Here is a 12804-nt window from a genome sequence, read left to right as displayed (position 1 = left end):
AGGGACTGGATTTTTTTTTGGGGGGGGGTTGCCTCAGAGTGTTAGAGAGCAGAGGCAGAGGGAGGATGACGCACATTGGGCAATACGAAGTTTGCCCCACAGCCTCCCTGGGATCAACCCCAGGGGTACCCCATTGCCAAGATTCCCGAGGGACTCCACCTGACTCCCACTTCCTCCCCGATGGGCCTCCAGTCGGGTGTCAGGGACTCGGTGGCATGGTCCCGGTGTTCCCTCAACAGGAGGCACCCTCTGCAACCTCCCCCCCCCCAGGTTGGAGGGCAGGAGCCATGGCTGGCTCCGTTCCAGGAATTCTGGGAAATGACAAGGCTCTAAGAGCAGATTCACCTCCATTTGCGCCGAGCCAAGCTGGGGCAGGGGGGTGCCCCAGCACTCCCTAGGTGGCGAATAAGACCCAGTCTGAGCCATTTCTGCCCCAAGGGTGTCAGACCTTGGACCTCTAGGGCAATGGACTCAGTAGGGGTTCACCACCCGAGAGGGCAGAATCTCCTCCTAGGAGCTGCGTAGAGAGTGAATGATACTCCTATGCCAACTGCACACACCGCGGCCCTGGCCCTGGCAGCTGCTGACGGCACAGGTCTGTGACTTGGGGCTCTCCCCTGGAAGACCTCTGGTCACACAATGGGAAGTCACATCTTTCTGTCCCCACTCCACTGTCACTGAGTTCTAGGCTCTCAGGGACCTGGAGTCCAGCACCAGCATTTCCAGAGGGGTGAGTTAGACCCGCACTAGTGAGTCACACTGCATGCAAGTAGGGTTAATCTCATTTTCCCCGGTGACTGCTAGACAAATGAAAAGGGAATCTACTTCTAGACCTAGCAAGGAGTGTCTGGGGCACATATGGAGGGCCTCTAACAAGGGGTATTCTTTTTCAGGGCCGTGAGTGGTGGACCCCACCTTGGAATGCTCACAGGGTCTGGTCTGAGGCAGGGTAGCTCTGGGTTCCGGTAGAATGAGCACTATACTCCACACGTGACAGCATCCCCTGGTAACAGCCCCCAACTCCAGCTGTTTGACTCCAGAGGGGGAAGGGAAGGGCAGCTTGAGGCTGGGAAACCATGTCTCTCTTTGTGCCAAGAAGGGAAGTCATGAAATGCCAAGATGGGCCCTAGATGAAGGACAGAGAGGTTGCGTGAGACTTAGAGAGCTGTGTGATTCCACATCAGACATAGGGGTCCAGGGCAGGGGCCAGGGCAGGTCGAAAGCAAGGAAGGTTTGGCAGGATTCCCATGTTTGGAAGCCACTCTGCCTGCGGCCCTCTGTGAGCTTTGGGGAAGGCCTGAGTGGCCCTGGGGTCAGGACTGCTGGCTTTAGTTATGATTTCACAGGGGTCTGAAGGGATCAGCTTATGCAAGAGGAGTTCGTGAGCTCTGGCAGGCCACACCCCTTATGACCCAGGATGGCAAGCCATTAAAGCTGCCTCCCTGCCAGCAGGGTATTGAAGAGCAAGAAGAGGCCCCCTTCCTTCTTGGAAATTGCCCACATCCTTTGTTTGGTTTTTATTTTGCTGGGGTCTCGGGCATGCTAGGCAAGGGCTTATTGCGAAGCTGTTCCCCTAGCCCACGGAGGGGGGGGGGGCAAGGATGAGTCAGACCCCATATAGCCGCAAAGGAAGCTGGAACATGCTGTCTTGGGTCTTGATTGTCACCTGTCAGCCCAGATCTAGGGGTTCTTAGTGTGAAAAAGAATGAGTTCCGAGAGCCGTCAGAAACCCTATTCTTCGAGCTGATGAGTCCCCAGCTGAGACCTGAGTTCTATTTCCTCCTTTGAGCTTTGGTTCCCTCATCCATGAAAATGGGCTGGCTGGTCCCCATGGCCATCTAAGCCCCATCTGCCCAGGCAGTGGGTGACTATGTCCTTATGGAATCTTCTAGGTTCAATGCTATGTTACAGCAGAGGATGAGGAATAGAAGATGAGATGGGGGAAGTGTTGCCTGCTGGGTGCACTTTGTATCTCAGGGTCAGGAACCATCCCTGGCACACGGTCTGTGTGTTTATTGAGTGAGTAACTGATACTTGCCATTTCACTAGAATAAATTTGTGTAAAGAAATCACTTGCCTTTTTTTATCTTCTTAAAAACAAAAAAGCTTTTTCTGTTCTTTCCTTTGTTCCTCTTCCTCTTCCTTTTTTTTTTTTTTTTTTCTTCAAGGTAGGGTCTCATTCTAGCCTAGGCTGACCTGGAATTCACTATGTAGTCTCAGGGTAGCCTGGAACTCACAGCGATCCTCCTCCTACCTCTGCTTCCCTAGTGCTGGGATTACAGACATGCCCTAACATGCCTGTCTCTCTTTCTTTCTTTCTTTCTTTCTTTCTTTCTTTCTTTCTTTCTTTCTTTCTTTCTTTCTTTCTTTCTTTTTCTTTGTGTTTAAAATTCCCAGCTTGGGCCGGAGAGATGGCTTAGCAGTTAAGGTGCTTGCCTGCAAAGCCAAAGGACCCAGGTTTGGTTCCCCAGGACTCACATAAGCCAGATGCATAAAGTGGCTCATGTGTCTGGAGTTTGCTTGCAGTAGCTGCAGGCTCTGGCACATCCATTCTCTCTCTCGCTCTCTCTCTCCCTTCCTCTTTCTCTCTGTCAAATAAATAAATAAAAACAAAATAGTGTTTAAATACCCAGCTGGCTTGTCCTCAATGGCCACCTCCTTGGTTTGTGTCCCAGACCCCACACGTGGGTTACAGGAAGGGCACTCCACTGACCCTCAGCCTGGCAGGCTATAGTTGACATCACTTAAGCTTCCTTGCCTGTGGAGGCTTCTGTGCAGAGTGACAGGCTCTCATTTGGCAGAGTGACCTTGCACCCTATGAGTTCAACCATTCTGAGGCAGGAGGATTGCTGCAAGAAGGACTGCATGTGCCACCATGCCCGGCCAGAAAGAAATCTTTATGAGCCACAATGGTGCGTTATCTGAAGTCCTAGTACTCAGGAGGCTGAGGCAAGAGGACTGCAATGAGTTTGAGGCCAGGATGGGCTATATAGTGAGTTTCAGTTTCGCTTGGATTAAAAAGTGACATCCACTGGGCATGGTGGTGCACACCTTTAATCCCAGAACTCAAGAAGCTGAGGTTGGAGGATCATTGTGAGTTCAAGGCCACCCTGAGACTACATAGTGAAATCCAGGTCAGCCTGAGCTAGAGTGAGACCCTACCTCAAAAAAAAAAAAAAAAAAAAACCCTCAAAACTCAAAAGACTAGGAGAGGAGACAGCAAGAGGAGACAGCAAGCAGTCAGGCCTCGGATGCTGTACGCCCGTAGTCCTGGCACTCAGAAGCCCGAGGCAGAAGAACTGTGGTGAGTTCCAGGGCTCCAAAGAAGCCACTGTCACATGGCTCTGGGAAATGTACGGAAGTAGCTTCCAAAGTCATTGTGGCTGTGAGCAGCTAGGGACATTGGCTCTGGGCTCCTCCATGAAACAACTTCCTTGCTCTGGGGACAAGGAGCTCTCGCCATGACAGGGGGCTAGTGCCCGCCAGACAAGTTGGTTCCAAGTCCTGTTGCCTGGCAGGGATACAGGAGTGACCCATTGTGTGTTTGCCTGAATTGGCCATTTGAAGCTGGGGACAGAATGCCCTCATTTGCCAGGCTACACTGCCTCCATGAGTGCCCGGCTCTGAGTTGACCCTCCTGTCCCTCTACCCTTGACTTGAATGCACTGCCGATGTCTCTAAGCCTAGGCCACACCTCAGTAAAGAGTCTGATCTATACTCCTAACCTCAGTGTCTCAGTATGTGCCCATTAGAGTTAAAATCGGGTCACTAGAGTAGCCCTGACCCACAAGACTGAGACCCTTGTGAGAAGAGATCAGCATGCAGACCCGCCGAGGACGACCACGGGAGCCCAGAGGGACAAAATGGTATACCTGTCAGGCTGAGAGGGAGGTGGTGATGGTTAATGTCGACTGGCAACTTGACAGGCCCTGGAATCACCTAGGAGACAAATCTCTGGGCACATCTGTAAGGAACTGCTAGATTAGGTTGACTGAGGTGGGAGAATCCACTTTAACTGTGGGTGGCACCATCCTGTGGACTGCGCTCCCTGGCTGGATGAAAAGGAGCAAGTGGGGGATGGAGAGATGGCTTCGTAGTTAATGTGCTTGCCTACAAAAGCTAAGGACCTAGGTTCAAATCCCCATGACCCATGTAAGCCAGATGCACAAGGTGATGCGTGCATCTGGAGTTCGTTTGCAATGGCTGGAGGCTCTTGTGTGCCCATTCTCTCTCTCTTTCTCTATCTGCCTCCCCCACCTAAATAATTTTTTTTTTCCAAGGTAGAGTCTCGCTCTAGCCCAGGCTGATCTGGAATTCAGTAGGTAGTCTCAGGGTGGCCGTGAACTCACAGCAATCCTCCTACCTCTGCCTCCCGAGTGCTGGGTTTAAAGGCATGCACCACCACACCCAGCTTGCTAAATAACTTTTTTATATATATAAAAAGGAACAAATGAATTGAGCAGCAGCCTTCACCGCCCCCTGCCTCCTGACTGAGGACACACGTGACCAGCTGCCTCACTCTCTTGCCACCGCGCCTCCCCTGTCGTGGTGGACTGCACCCTCAAACTGAGAGCCAAAATAAGCCCTTCTTCCTTAAGCTGTCTTTGTCAGGTACTTTGTCACAGCAACGAGAAAAATATCTAAGAAAGCTCTGTGGCACCTCCACCCCAGACCTCCAGCCTCAGGCCACGGGGCAGTGGACATCTGCTGTCGAAGCCCCGCCTACAAGCCTGGCCATGGTGCCCGAAGCCAAGACTCACGCACCCTCCTCACGGCTCAGCCATCCGGGCCTGGCACCGGGCTCGTCCTCGGAGTTCACATGGTGCCAGCCATTCCCATGGTGGTGGTCACCCTGGGGGGGGGGGCAAGAAAGAAGAGGCTCTGGTTGACCCTTGCTAGCGTCCCCTAGTAAGTGACAAAGCCAAGACAGGAGGCAGCCTCTTCTCCCCTCTGCTCCTAAGCACAGGTGTAGATCGGCATCCACCCAGCTTGCTGAAAGCCATTTCTCACCCCCTGGTCAAAGTTAACAGAGGAGCAGAAAACATCCATTGATCCAGGGGCCATCCTAGCCCTCCACGACCAAACACCATGAAGCTGCAGGCCATCGGATGTGTATTGGACAGTGTTTTGTGGTGATGGCAAGCAGAGAGATCTGGCAATGGCTTAGAATCCCAGGGACCCTTTCAAAGTAGGGATGTCCGTACCACTCAAGGTAGGAACCTCTATGCCACCCACAATGCCAGTTGGCACCAACAGTCTCCCACTTTCAAGGATGACCCTGATATCTGGGCATGGGAAGAGGCCCAACTGATTTTTCCAAGTGAGATTTTAAGTTGAATGTGCTGTGGAGACAGAAGCCTTCAGCCCCCTCTAGGGCGGCCACAGGGACCGTTTCATCCCCTCTGTTTCTAAAGGACAAAGGAGGTCTGCTCCCGTGCAGGGCTGTCCCCAGAGAGGGTTGGCAGAGGAGTCGTGGTTTTGTGTGCCCCGGCAGGGTGCCAGGCACTGTGGGCAGCTTGTCGCCACTCAGACCCCTTTAGAGACACCTGAGGAGGCGCTGGCTTCTCTCTTACGGGTCCCCTCCCCATTCTGGGAAGCCGATCTAGGCTCTGGAAAGCACAGCTTTGTGAACCGTGGCCCTGGTGGCCCTCAGGGCCACGTCATCCACATGCCATGGCTGAAGGGGGTTGGAAGACACCCCAAGGGGAGGCTCAAGGAGGCAGCTCCTCTGGGCTTGCATGTCCCCAAAGGCAGCATGACCTCGTATTTTCTTTCCTGGGAACCATCACAGCCTAAACCCACATAAAAGAAGGGTGAGGTGACTCTGGGGACAAACTCCACTCCCTTGTACCAAGAAGTGAGTCACTTTGAGCTTCGTCTGACAGTTCTTAGAAGGGGCATTTGGGTCACCCTGGAAGATGTTCCCTGAGGCTACCCCTCAGTGACTGTTTGTGTTGGCCAGGCTTCTCCCAAAGGCAGGCCCACATGCTGACTGTGGCCCAACACCCATACCCAGCACGCTCGCTCTTTCCTCCCTCCTTCCTTTCTTCCTTCGTTCCTTCCTTTTTTCTTTCTTTCCCTCCCTCCTCTTTCTTTCTCTCTTTTCTTCCTTCCCTCCCTCCTGCTTCTTTCCCTCCCTCCTGTCCTCCTTATCTTCCTTCCCTCCCTCCCTCATTTCTTCCTTCCTTCCCCCCATTTTTTTTTTGGTCAGGGTCTCAGTATAACCCAGGCTGACCTGGAACTCCCAGCAAACCTCCTACCTCAGCTTTCCGAGTGCCGAGACGGCGCACAGCATATTCCTATGGCCTGCGTGGGACTCTCTGTCCACGGCCTTCAGCCCATCTGGAATTAGTATCTCACCCATTTTGTTGCCACACACTTTTCCCAGAACTCCTTATTCTGTGCAAAACCAGCCTGTGTCCCTTTGATGGCATATCGAGAGTAAATATTTACCCCATTAATTAGAGTCAGTCCCATTCCAAAAATTCAAGACGAGAGGGCAGCCTCTAAGGGTAGATATTAGTCACCACCGGAACATTCCAGATGGACCATCCCTCACCGCAGGCCCTTCACCTGCAAATAAACAAACAAACCAAAGACTGAGGGCAGGCCAAGGTGCCCAGGGCTTAGGCTGTAAGTTGTACCGAATCCAAATGACAGAATTAAACAGGGCCTTTCTCCTATTGCTTCTAGATCCTTCTTTTTACCAATCCTGGCAGCAGTGTATGGCGTGTGGGGTCCCTTCAAATACCAAAGGAAAGGAGGGCATGATGGTTTGAACTAGGTGTCCCCATAAACTCATGTGTTCTGCGTGCTAGGTCCCTACCTGGTGGCAATGTGGGAATTGGAGCCTTGCTAGAGGAGGTGTGTCATTGGGGGCAGGCTTATGGGTGTGACAGCCAGCTACCCCTTGCCAGTGTTTGGCTCGTTCTTCATGCTGCTGTTCTCCACTTGCTGAGGCAGAGGTGATGTCCAGCCTCTGCTCGTGCCATGCTTTCCTCTGCCGTCGTGGAGCTTCCCCTTAAGACTGTAAGCCAGAATAAGCCTGTTCCTCCCATCAGCTGATTTTGGTTGGGTGTTTTGCGCCAGCAATGAGATGATAACAGCAACCAAGGGCGAGAGATGATGCCACAGAAAGAGTTGACTAAAATGTTCTAGAACCTTTAAGAACCTAGAAGTAGAGCAAAGTTCTGTCACTTGCCAGCTGTGGGAACCCAGCGATTTATCCTTGTCTGCTTGTCACTTTCCGAAGGGTTAATGGGAATAGTTCTTTCAACATCCTTGGTTGGGGCCCAGGATAAAAATCCTACAGTGTGTGTGGGGGGGTCTAATTCTGGCTGCCTTGTGCAGAGCAGGTCTCTGAGCCTGGGCCACCTCCCAGCTTTTTCTTGAGACAGGGTCTCACTCTGTTGCCCAGGGTAACCTCACCCTGCCAGCAATTCTGCCTCAATCTCAAGTGCTGGGTGTGCACGCCACTCTAGTGTTACTGTGGGTTTGCACGGTATGTCACCTCCTGTTTGTGACTGATCCTCATTTTAGTTCTGCCACCGGCCACAGCTTGTGGCCTCAGAGGCACAGACTACAGGTGTCCCATCCTGAGAGGTCCCCAGATGATCAGATTGTCAGGGTGAAGGCTGGGGCTGAGAGAAGACTACGGAAGCAGTGCCGTGTGGACTGGGCTTCAGTCTGGAAAGATGGAAAGTTCTGGAGACAGATGGTGAGGATGGCCGCACACACTGTGAGTGAGCTTCATGTCACTGTGGTATGCACCCAGACACGGGCAAGATGGAAGCTGTTACGCCATGTGTTTCTTCATGGTTAAGAAAAATTATCAACAACATTAGAGGCACTGAGGTGGATTAAGGAAAAGGAGGAGATGATGGAAGGGAAGACAGAAGATTACACCCAAACTGAGGAGGCAGCACTTGGTGGCAGGTGTCCTGGGAATGCTGGGTGGTCACCAGACACAATGCAGGCCACATCAGGCACTGTAGGCAGGCTGCCTAGCTTCCAGGCCCAATGAGATCACTGCTGTGTGACTGTAGGCCGTGAGCTGTCTGAGCTTCTTTTTCCCCATCTGTAAAACAGGAAGGAGAATAGAGTGCATTGCATAGCTGAGTGTGGAGCACAGCCCAGTATGGAGTCTCTGTCCCAAGTCTTGGCCAGATGCAGACTGCTCTGAGGAGGCACAGAGCAGCTTGCCTTTCAGTCCGTGGGACCTCTGGGCCAAGCTGACAGAGGCCTCCCTATCAGGGTAAAGGGCCATTGCTCCAGCAACTGTGTCCCATGGCTGATGGCACCTTACCAGGATTGAGCAGTCACTGCGGGGGGGGGGAGACTCCCCAGCCTATTGCCATCCAGCCCCCTTCCTCCTCCTCCTCCTCCTCTGTCTGCCCCACATGGCCTCTGGATTCTATGGCCAGTCTGGCCCAGGGCCCCCAGTCTTCATTAAACCCAACCCTGAAGGTGCTTGGGTAGGGCCTCTCCAATCCTTCCTAAGACCCTGTAGAAACAGCCCAAATGTTCACTGAGAGCAGTCGTGGCCCATTCACAACAGGGAATATTATGTAGCCATAAAAAGGAATGAGGTTGACACCACACAGTATGATGTGACTTAGCCTTAAAAACATCGAAAAAGGAGCCAGGCATGAAAGACCATGTGCTGTGTCATCACACTTATTGGAAAGATCCAGAATAAACAAATCCACAGAAAGAGAGAGAGGAGATTGTGGGAGGGAAGGATGCTGGGGTTGCTGGGGGTAGGGCACGCAGACAACAGAGAATGATTGCCTATTAAGTATAGTTTTCTTTTGGGAGATCAAAGCATTCTGGACTTTTGATAGCCAGGGAGGTCATGCCAAACTAAAATGTTCACTTTATTTATTTGTACATCTGGCTTTATGTGGCTACTGGAGAATCAAACCTGGGTCCTTAGGCAGTGCAGGCAAGCACCTTAACCACTGGGCCATCTCTCCAACCCAATGTTCACTTAAAAATGTTTAAGTATATGTTATGTGAATCATAGCTCAGTAAATAATTTTTTTCCTTGTTTTTTTCTAGGCAGGGTTTCACTCTAGCCCAGGCTGATCTGGTGTTCTCTATGTATTCTCAGGGCAGCTTCAAACTCACGGCGATCCTCCTACCTCTGCCTCTCAAGTGCTGGGATTAAAGGTGTGCGCCACCATGCCGGCGTTTTATTTTTATTTTAGAGGGAGGGAGAGAATTGAAGCACCAGGGCCTCAGCCACTGCCATCAAACACCAGATGCTTGGCCACCTAGTGGGCATGTGTGACCTTGCCTTTGTTTCACCTTTGTGCGTCTGGCTTGATTCTGGAGAATCAAACATGGGTCCTTAAGTTTTGCAGGCAAGCTACTTAACCGTTAAACCATCTCTCCAGCATCCCCCTTTTTTTTGTTTTGTTTTTTGAGGTAGGGTTTCACTCTAGCCCAGGCTAATCTGGTGTTCTCTATGTATTCTCAGGGCAGCTTCAAACTCACGGTGATCCTCCTACCTCTGCCTCTCAAGTGCTGGGATTAAATGTGTATACCACCACGCCAGGCACTTTTTTTTTTTTTTTTTTTAAGGTAGAGTCTCGCTCTAACTCAGGCTGACTGATCTGGAATTAACTATGTAGTCTCAGGCTGGCTGGCCTCAAACTCACAGCACTCTTCCTTCCTCTGCCTCTCCATATTAAAGGTGTGCATCACCACGCCTGGCTCAGTGAATATTTTTTAAAGTATTTTATTTATTTATTTATTTATTTATTTATTTATTTATTTATTTATTTATTTAAGAGAGAGAGAGAGATGTGTATGTGGGTGTACGGAGAAAGAGAGAATGGGCATACCAGGGCCATTAGCCACTGAAAATGAACTCCAGATGTGTGCACAATCTTGTGCATCTGGTTTATGTGGGTACTGGGGAATCGAACCTGGGTCCTTTGGCTTTGCCAGCAAGTGCCTTAATCACTAAGCCATCTCTCTATCCCTCAGTAATTTTATTTTGCATTCTTTATGAGAGAGAGAGAGAGAGAACTGGCTTGCCAGGGCCTTTAGCCACTTCAATAGAACTCCAGATGCGCACGTGTTCTTGTACATCTGCCTTATGTCCCATCTGGAGAGTTAAACACGAGTCCTTTGGCTTTGCAGGCACGAGCCTTAAGTGCTAAGCCATCCCTGCAGCCCTCAGTAAATAATTTTAATTGAAAGCAAAATAAGCTAGGCACAGTGGTGAGTGTCTACAACCACGGCACTTGGGAGGCCGACGCATAAGGATCACTATGAGTTGGAGGCTATCCTGGGCTACATTGCAAAACTCTGAAAAAAAATCCAAAGGAGAGCCTAAGGAGACAGCTCAGTGAGTAAAGTGCTTGCCAGGCAAGCATGAGGACCTGAGTTCAGATCCCCAGAACCTGCCGAAAGCTGGGTGTGGTGGCATGCGACTATAACCCCAGCACGGAGAAGGAAAGGAGGCCTGGGGCTTGCTGGCAGCTAGCCTTGCCAAACTGGTGAGCTCTAGGGCTAGTGGGGAGAACCTGTCACCAAAAAAAAAAATGAAGTGGAGTGAAATTGAGGAAGACACCCAACGTCAACCTCTGCTGTCCATGTGCACGCAAGCACACACACATGCACACAAACACCATCTACACATGCATGCGTATGTGCATGTACAGAAATACAACTCAGCAGCAACAACAAAAATCTGACATACGGGGCTGGAGAGATGGCTTAGCGGTTAAGCACTTGCCTGTGAAGCCTAAGGACCCTGGTTCGAGGCTCGATTCCCCAGGACCCACGTTAGCCAGATGCACAAGGGGGCGCACGCGTCTGGAGTTCGTTTGCAGTGGCTGGAGGCCCTGGCGTGCCCGTTCTCTCTCTCGCTCTCTGTCTCTTCCTCTCTCTGTCTCTCACTGTCAAATGAAAAAATTTTTTAAAAAATCTGACATAGTGGTGCACATTAGTCATTCCAGAACTTGGGAGTTTGAGGCAGACGGATTGCTGCAAGTTTGAGGCCAGCCTGAACTACATAATGAGATCCTATATAAAGAAAAAACATAGTAGAGAGAGATAGGGAAGGAGAGAGAGAGAGAAGGAGACAGAGGCACCCACTCAGTGTAGCCAGAGGCCCTGGTTATTGACCCGTCCCACTGGCCACTCCATCCTTCACCAGGCTCCCACCTGCCCTGCACCCACAGCCACCTCTGCCAGCACCTACTAATGCCACCCATCACCTGGAAGCCCCAGGCTCTCTCTCGGTCAAGGACCATTGTGGACCTAGTGGGCCCTATAAGGAGGAGGCCTGGCTTCTCTGTGTAGTCCCAGTGTTTGGTGTTCGGAGTGAGCCGGACCATGCCAGGGAGAGTAGCTCTGGTCCTCAGGAATGCTGGGATCTGGGCAGGGTGAGACTCCTGTTCTAGGTCTGTGGACCACTAAGACAGCCGAGAAATACCACGAGGAAAATGGCCCCATTGTGGAGTCAGGTTCTTGTCTGCTCACTGTCTGCTGATGCCTGGGACCTATCTCCTCCAGTCTACATCAGCTCCGGTTGGACCGGACCCCTTTTTGTTTTTTGTTTGTTTGAGACACATGTATCCCACATCGGCCTTAAACTCACTATGTAGGCAAGGATGGCTTTGAACTCTTTCTTTTTCTTTCTTTTTTTTGGGAGGGTTTTTTTTGGGGGGCGGGTAGAGTCTTGCTCTAGTCCAGGCTGACCTGGAATTCACTATGTATTATCAGGGTGGCCTCGAATTCACCAGTGATCCTCCTACCTCTGCCTCCCAAGTGCTGTGGGATTAAAGGCCTGCGCCACCACGCCTGTCTGACTTTGAACTCTTTTTAAAAAAAATTTATTTATTTATTTGAGAGCAACAGACACAGAGAGAAAGAGAGATAGAGGGAGAGAGAGAATGGGCGCGCCAGGGCTTCCAGCCTCTGCAAACGAACTCCAGACGTGTGTGCCCCCTTGTGCATCTGGCTAACATGGGACCTGGGGAACCGAGCCTCGAACAGGGGTCCTTAGGCTTCACAGGCAAGCGCTTAACCGCTAAGCCATCTCTCCAGCCCTGACTTTGAACTCTTGATCTTCCTGTCTCCACTTTGCAAGTGCTGCGCTGGCAAGTGTGTGCCACCACATCCACCCAGTACTGGGGCTTCTATCTCCCCCCGCACCTCCTTTCCCCAGACACCTGTGTTGGAGGCCCGTCCACCGCAGGCACTCAAAGAGCTGAACTGAACTGTAAACAGACTTCCCTGAGACCACAAGAAATGAGTGTGTAAATGACTGTGGCCCTGAGTGCATTCTGAGGACAAGGAATATCAGGGACAGGAAGCATGTGACACCTTGGGTGTCCCCAAGCTTACCCAAGAGGGGTGCATTAGGCCAGACTGTAGGCCATGTAAGCTCATCCTGACAGGTACCTTGACCTGGCCAGACAGTTGCCAGTGGCCTTGACCTTCAGTTATGAGTCCAGAGTCATTGCATCTCCCAGTATCAGACAGTATCTCCAGGGAGAGCTGAGCCTGTCCCAGCTGGGTCCAGAATGTCATCCTACAAGGGCTATTTTAAACGTGAACCAAGCCCACGGACTGCAAACCGCCTTCTCTCCCTCTCTCCCAGCCTCGCTGAAAAGAGAAACCGTTCTTCGTAATTACAAGCATGGTGCTTTGTGATTACCGTATTCTGAAATGATGGCTGTGTGTTACAATGACAGCCCAGCCACTTGCCCTGCTTTCTGTTGACATAAATACTTCCCTGTTGTGTACAGGGTGCTGGGGAGGTCCTGAGCACAGAGGGTCACAGCT

This window comes from Jaculus jaculus, chromosome 1 (assembly GCF_020740685.1).
Source record: "Jaculus jaculus isolate mJacJac1 chromosome 1, mJacJac1.mat.Y.cur, whole genome shotgun sequence".
Taxonomy (NCBI): Eukaryota; Metazoa; Chordata; class Mammalia; order Rodentia; family Dipodidae; genus Jaculus; species Jaculus jaculus.
This window is presented reverse-complemented; position numbering follows the sequence as displayed.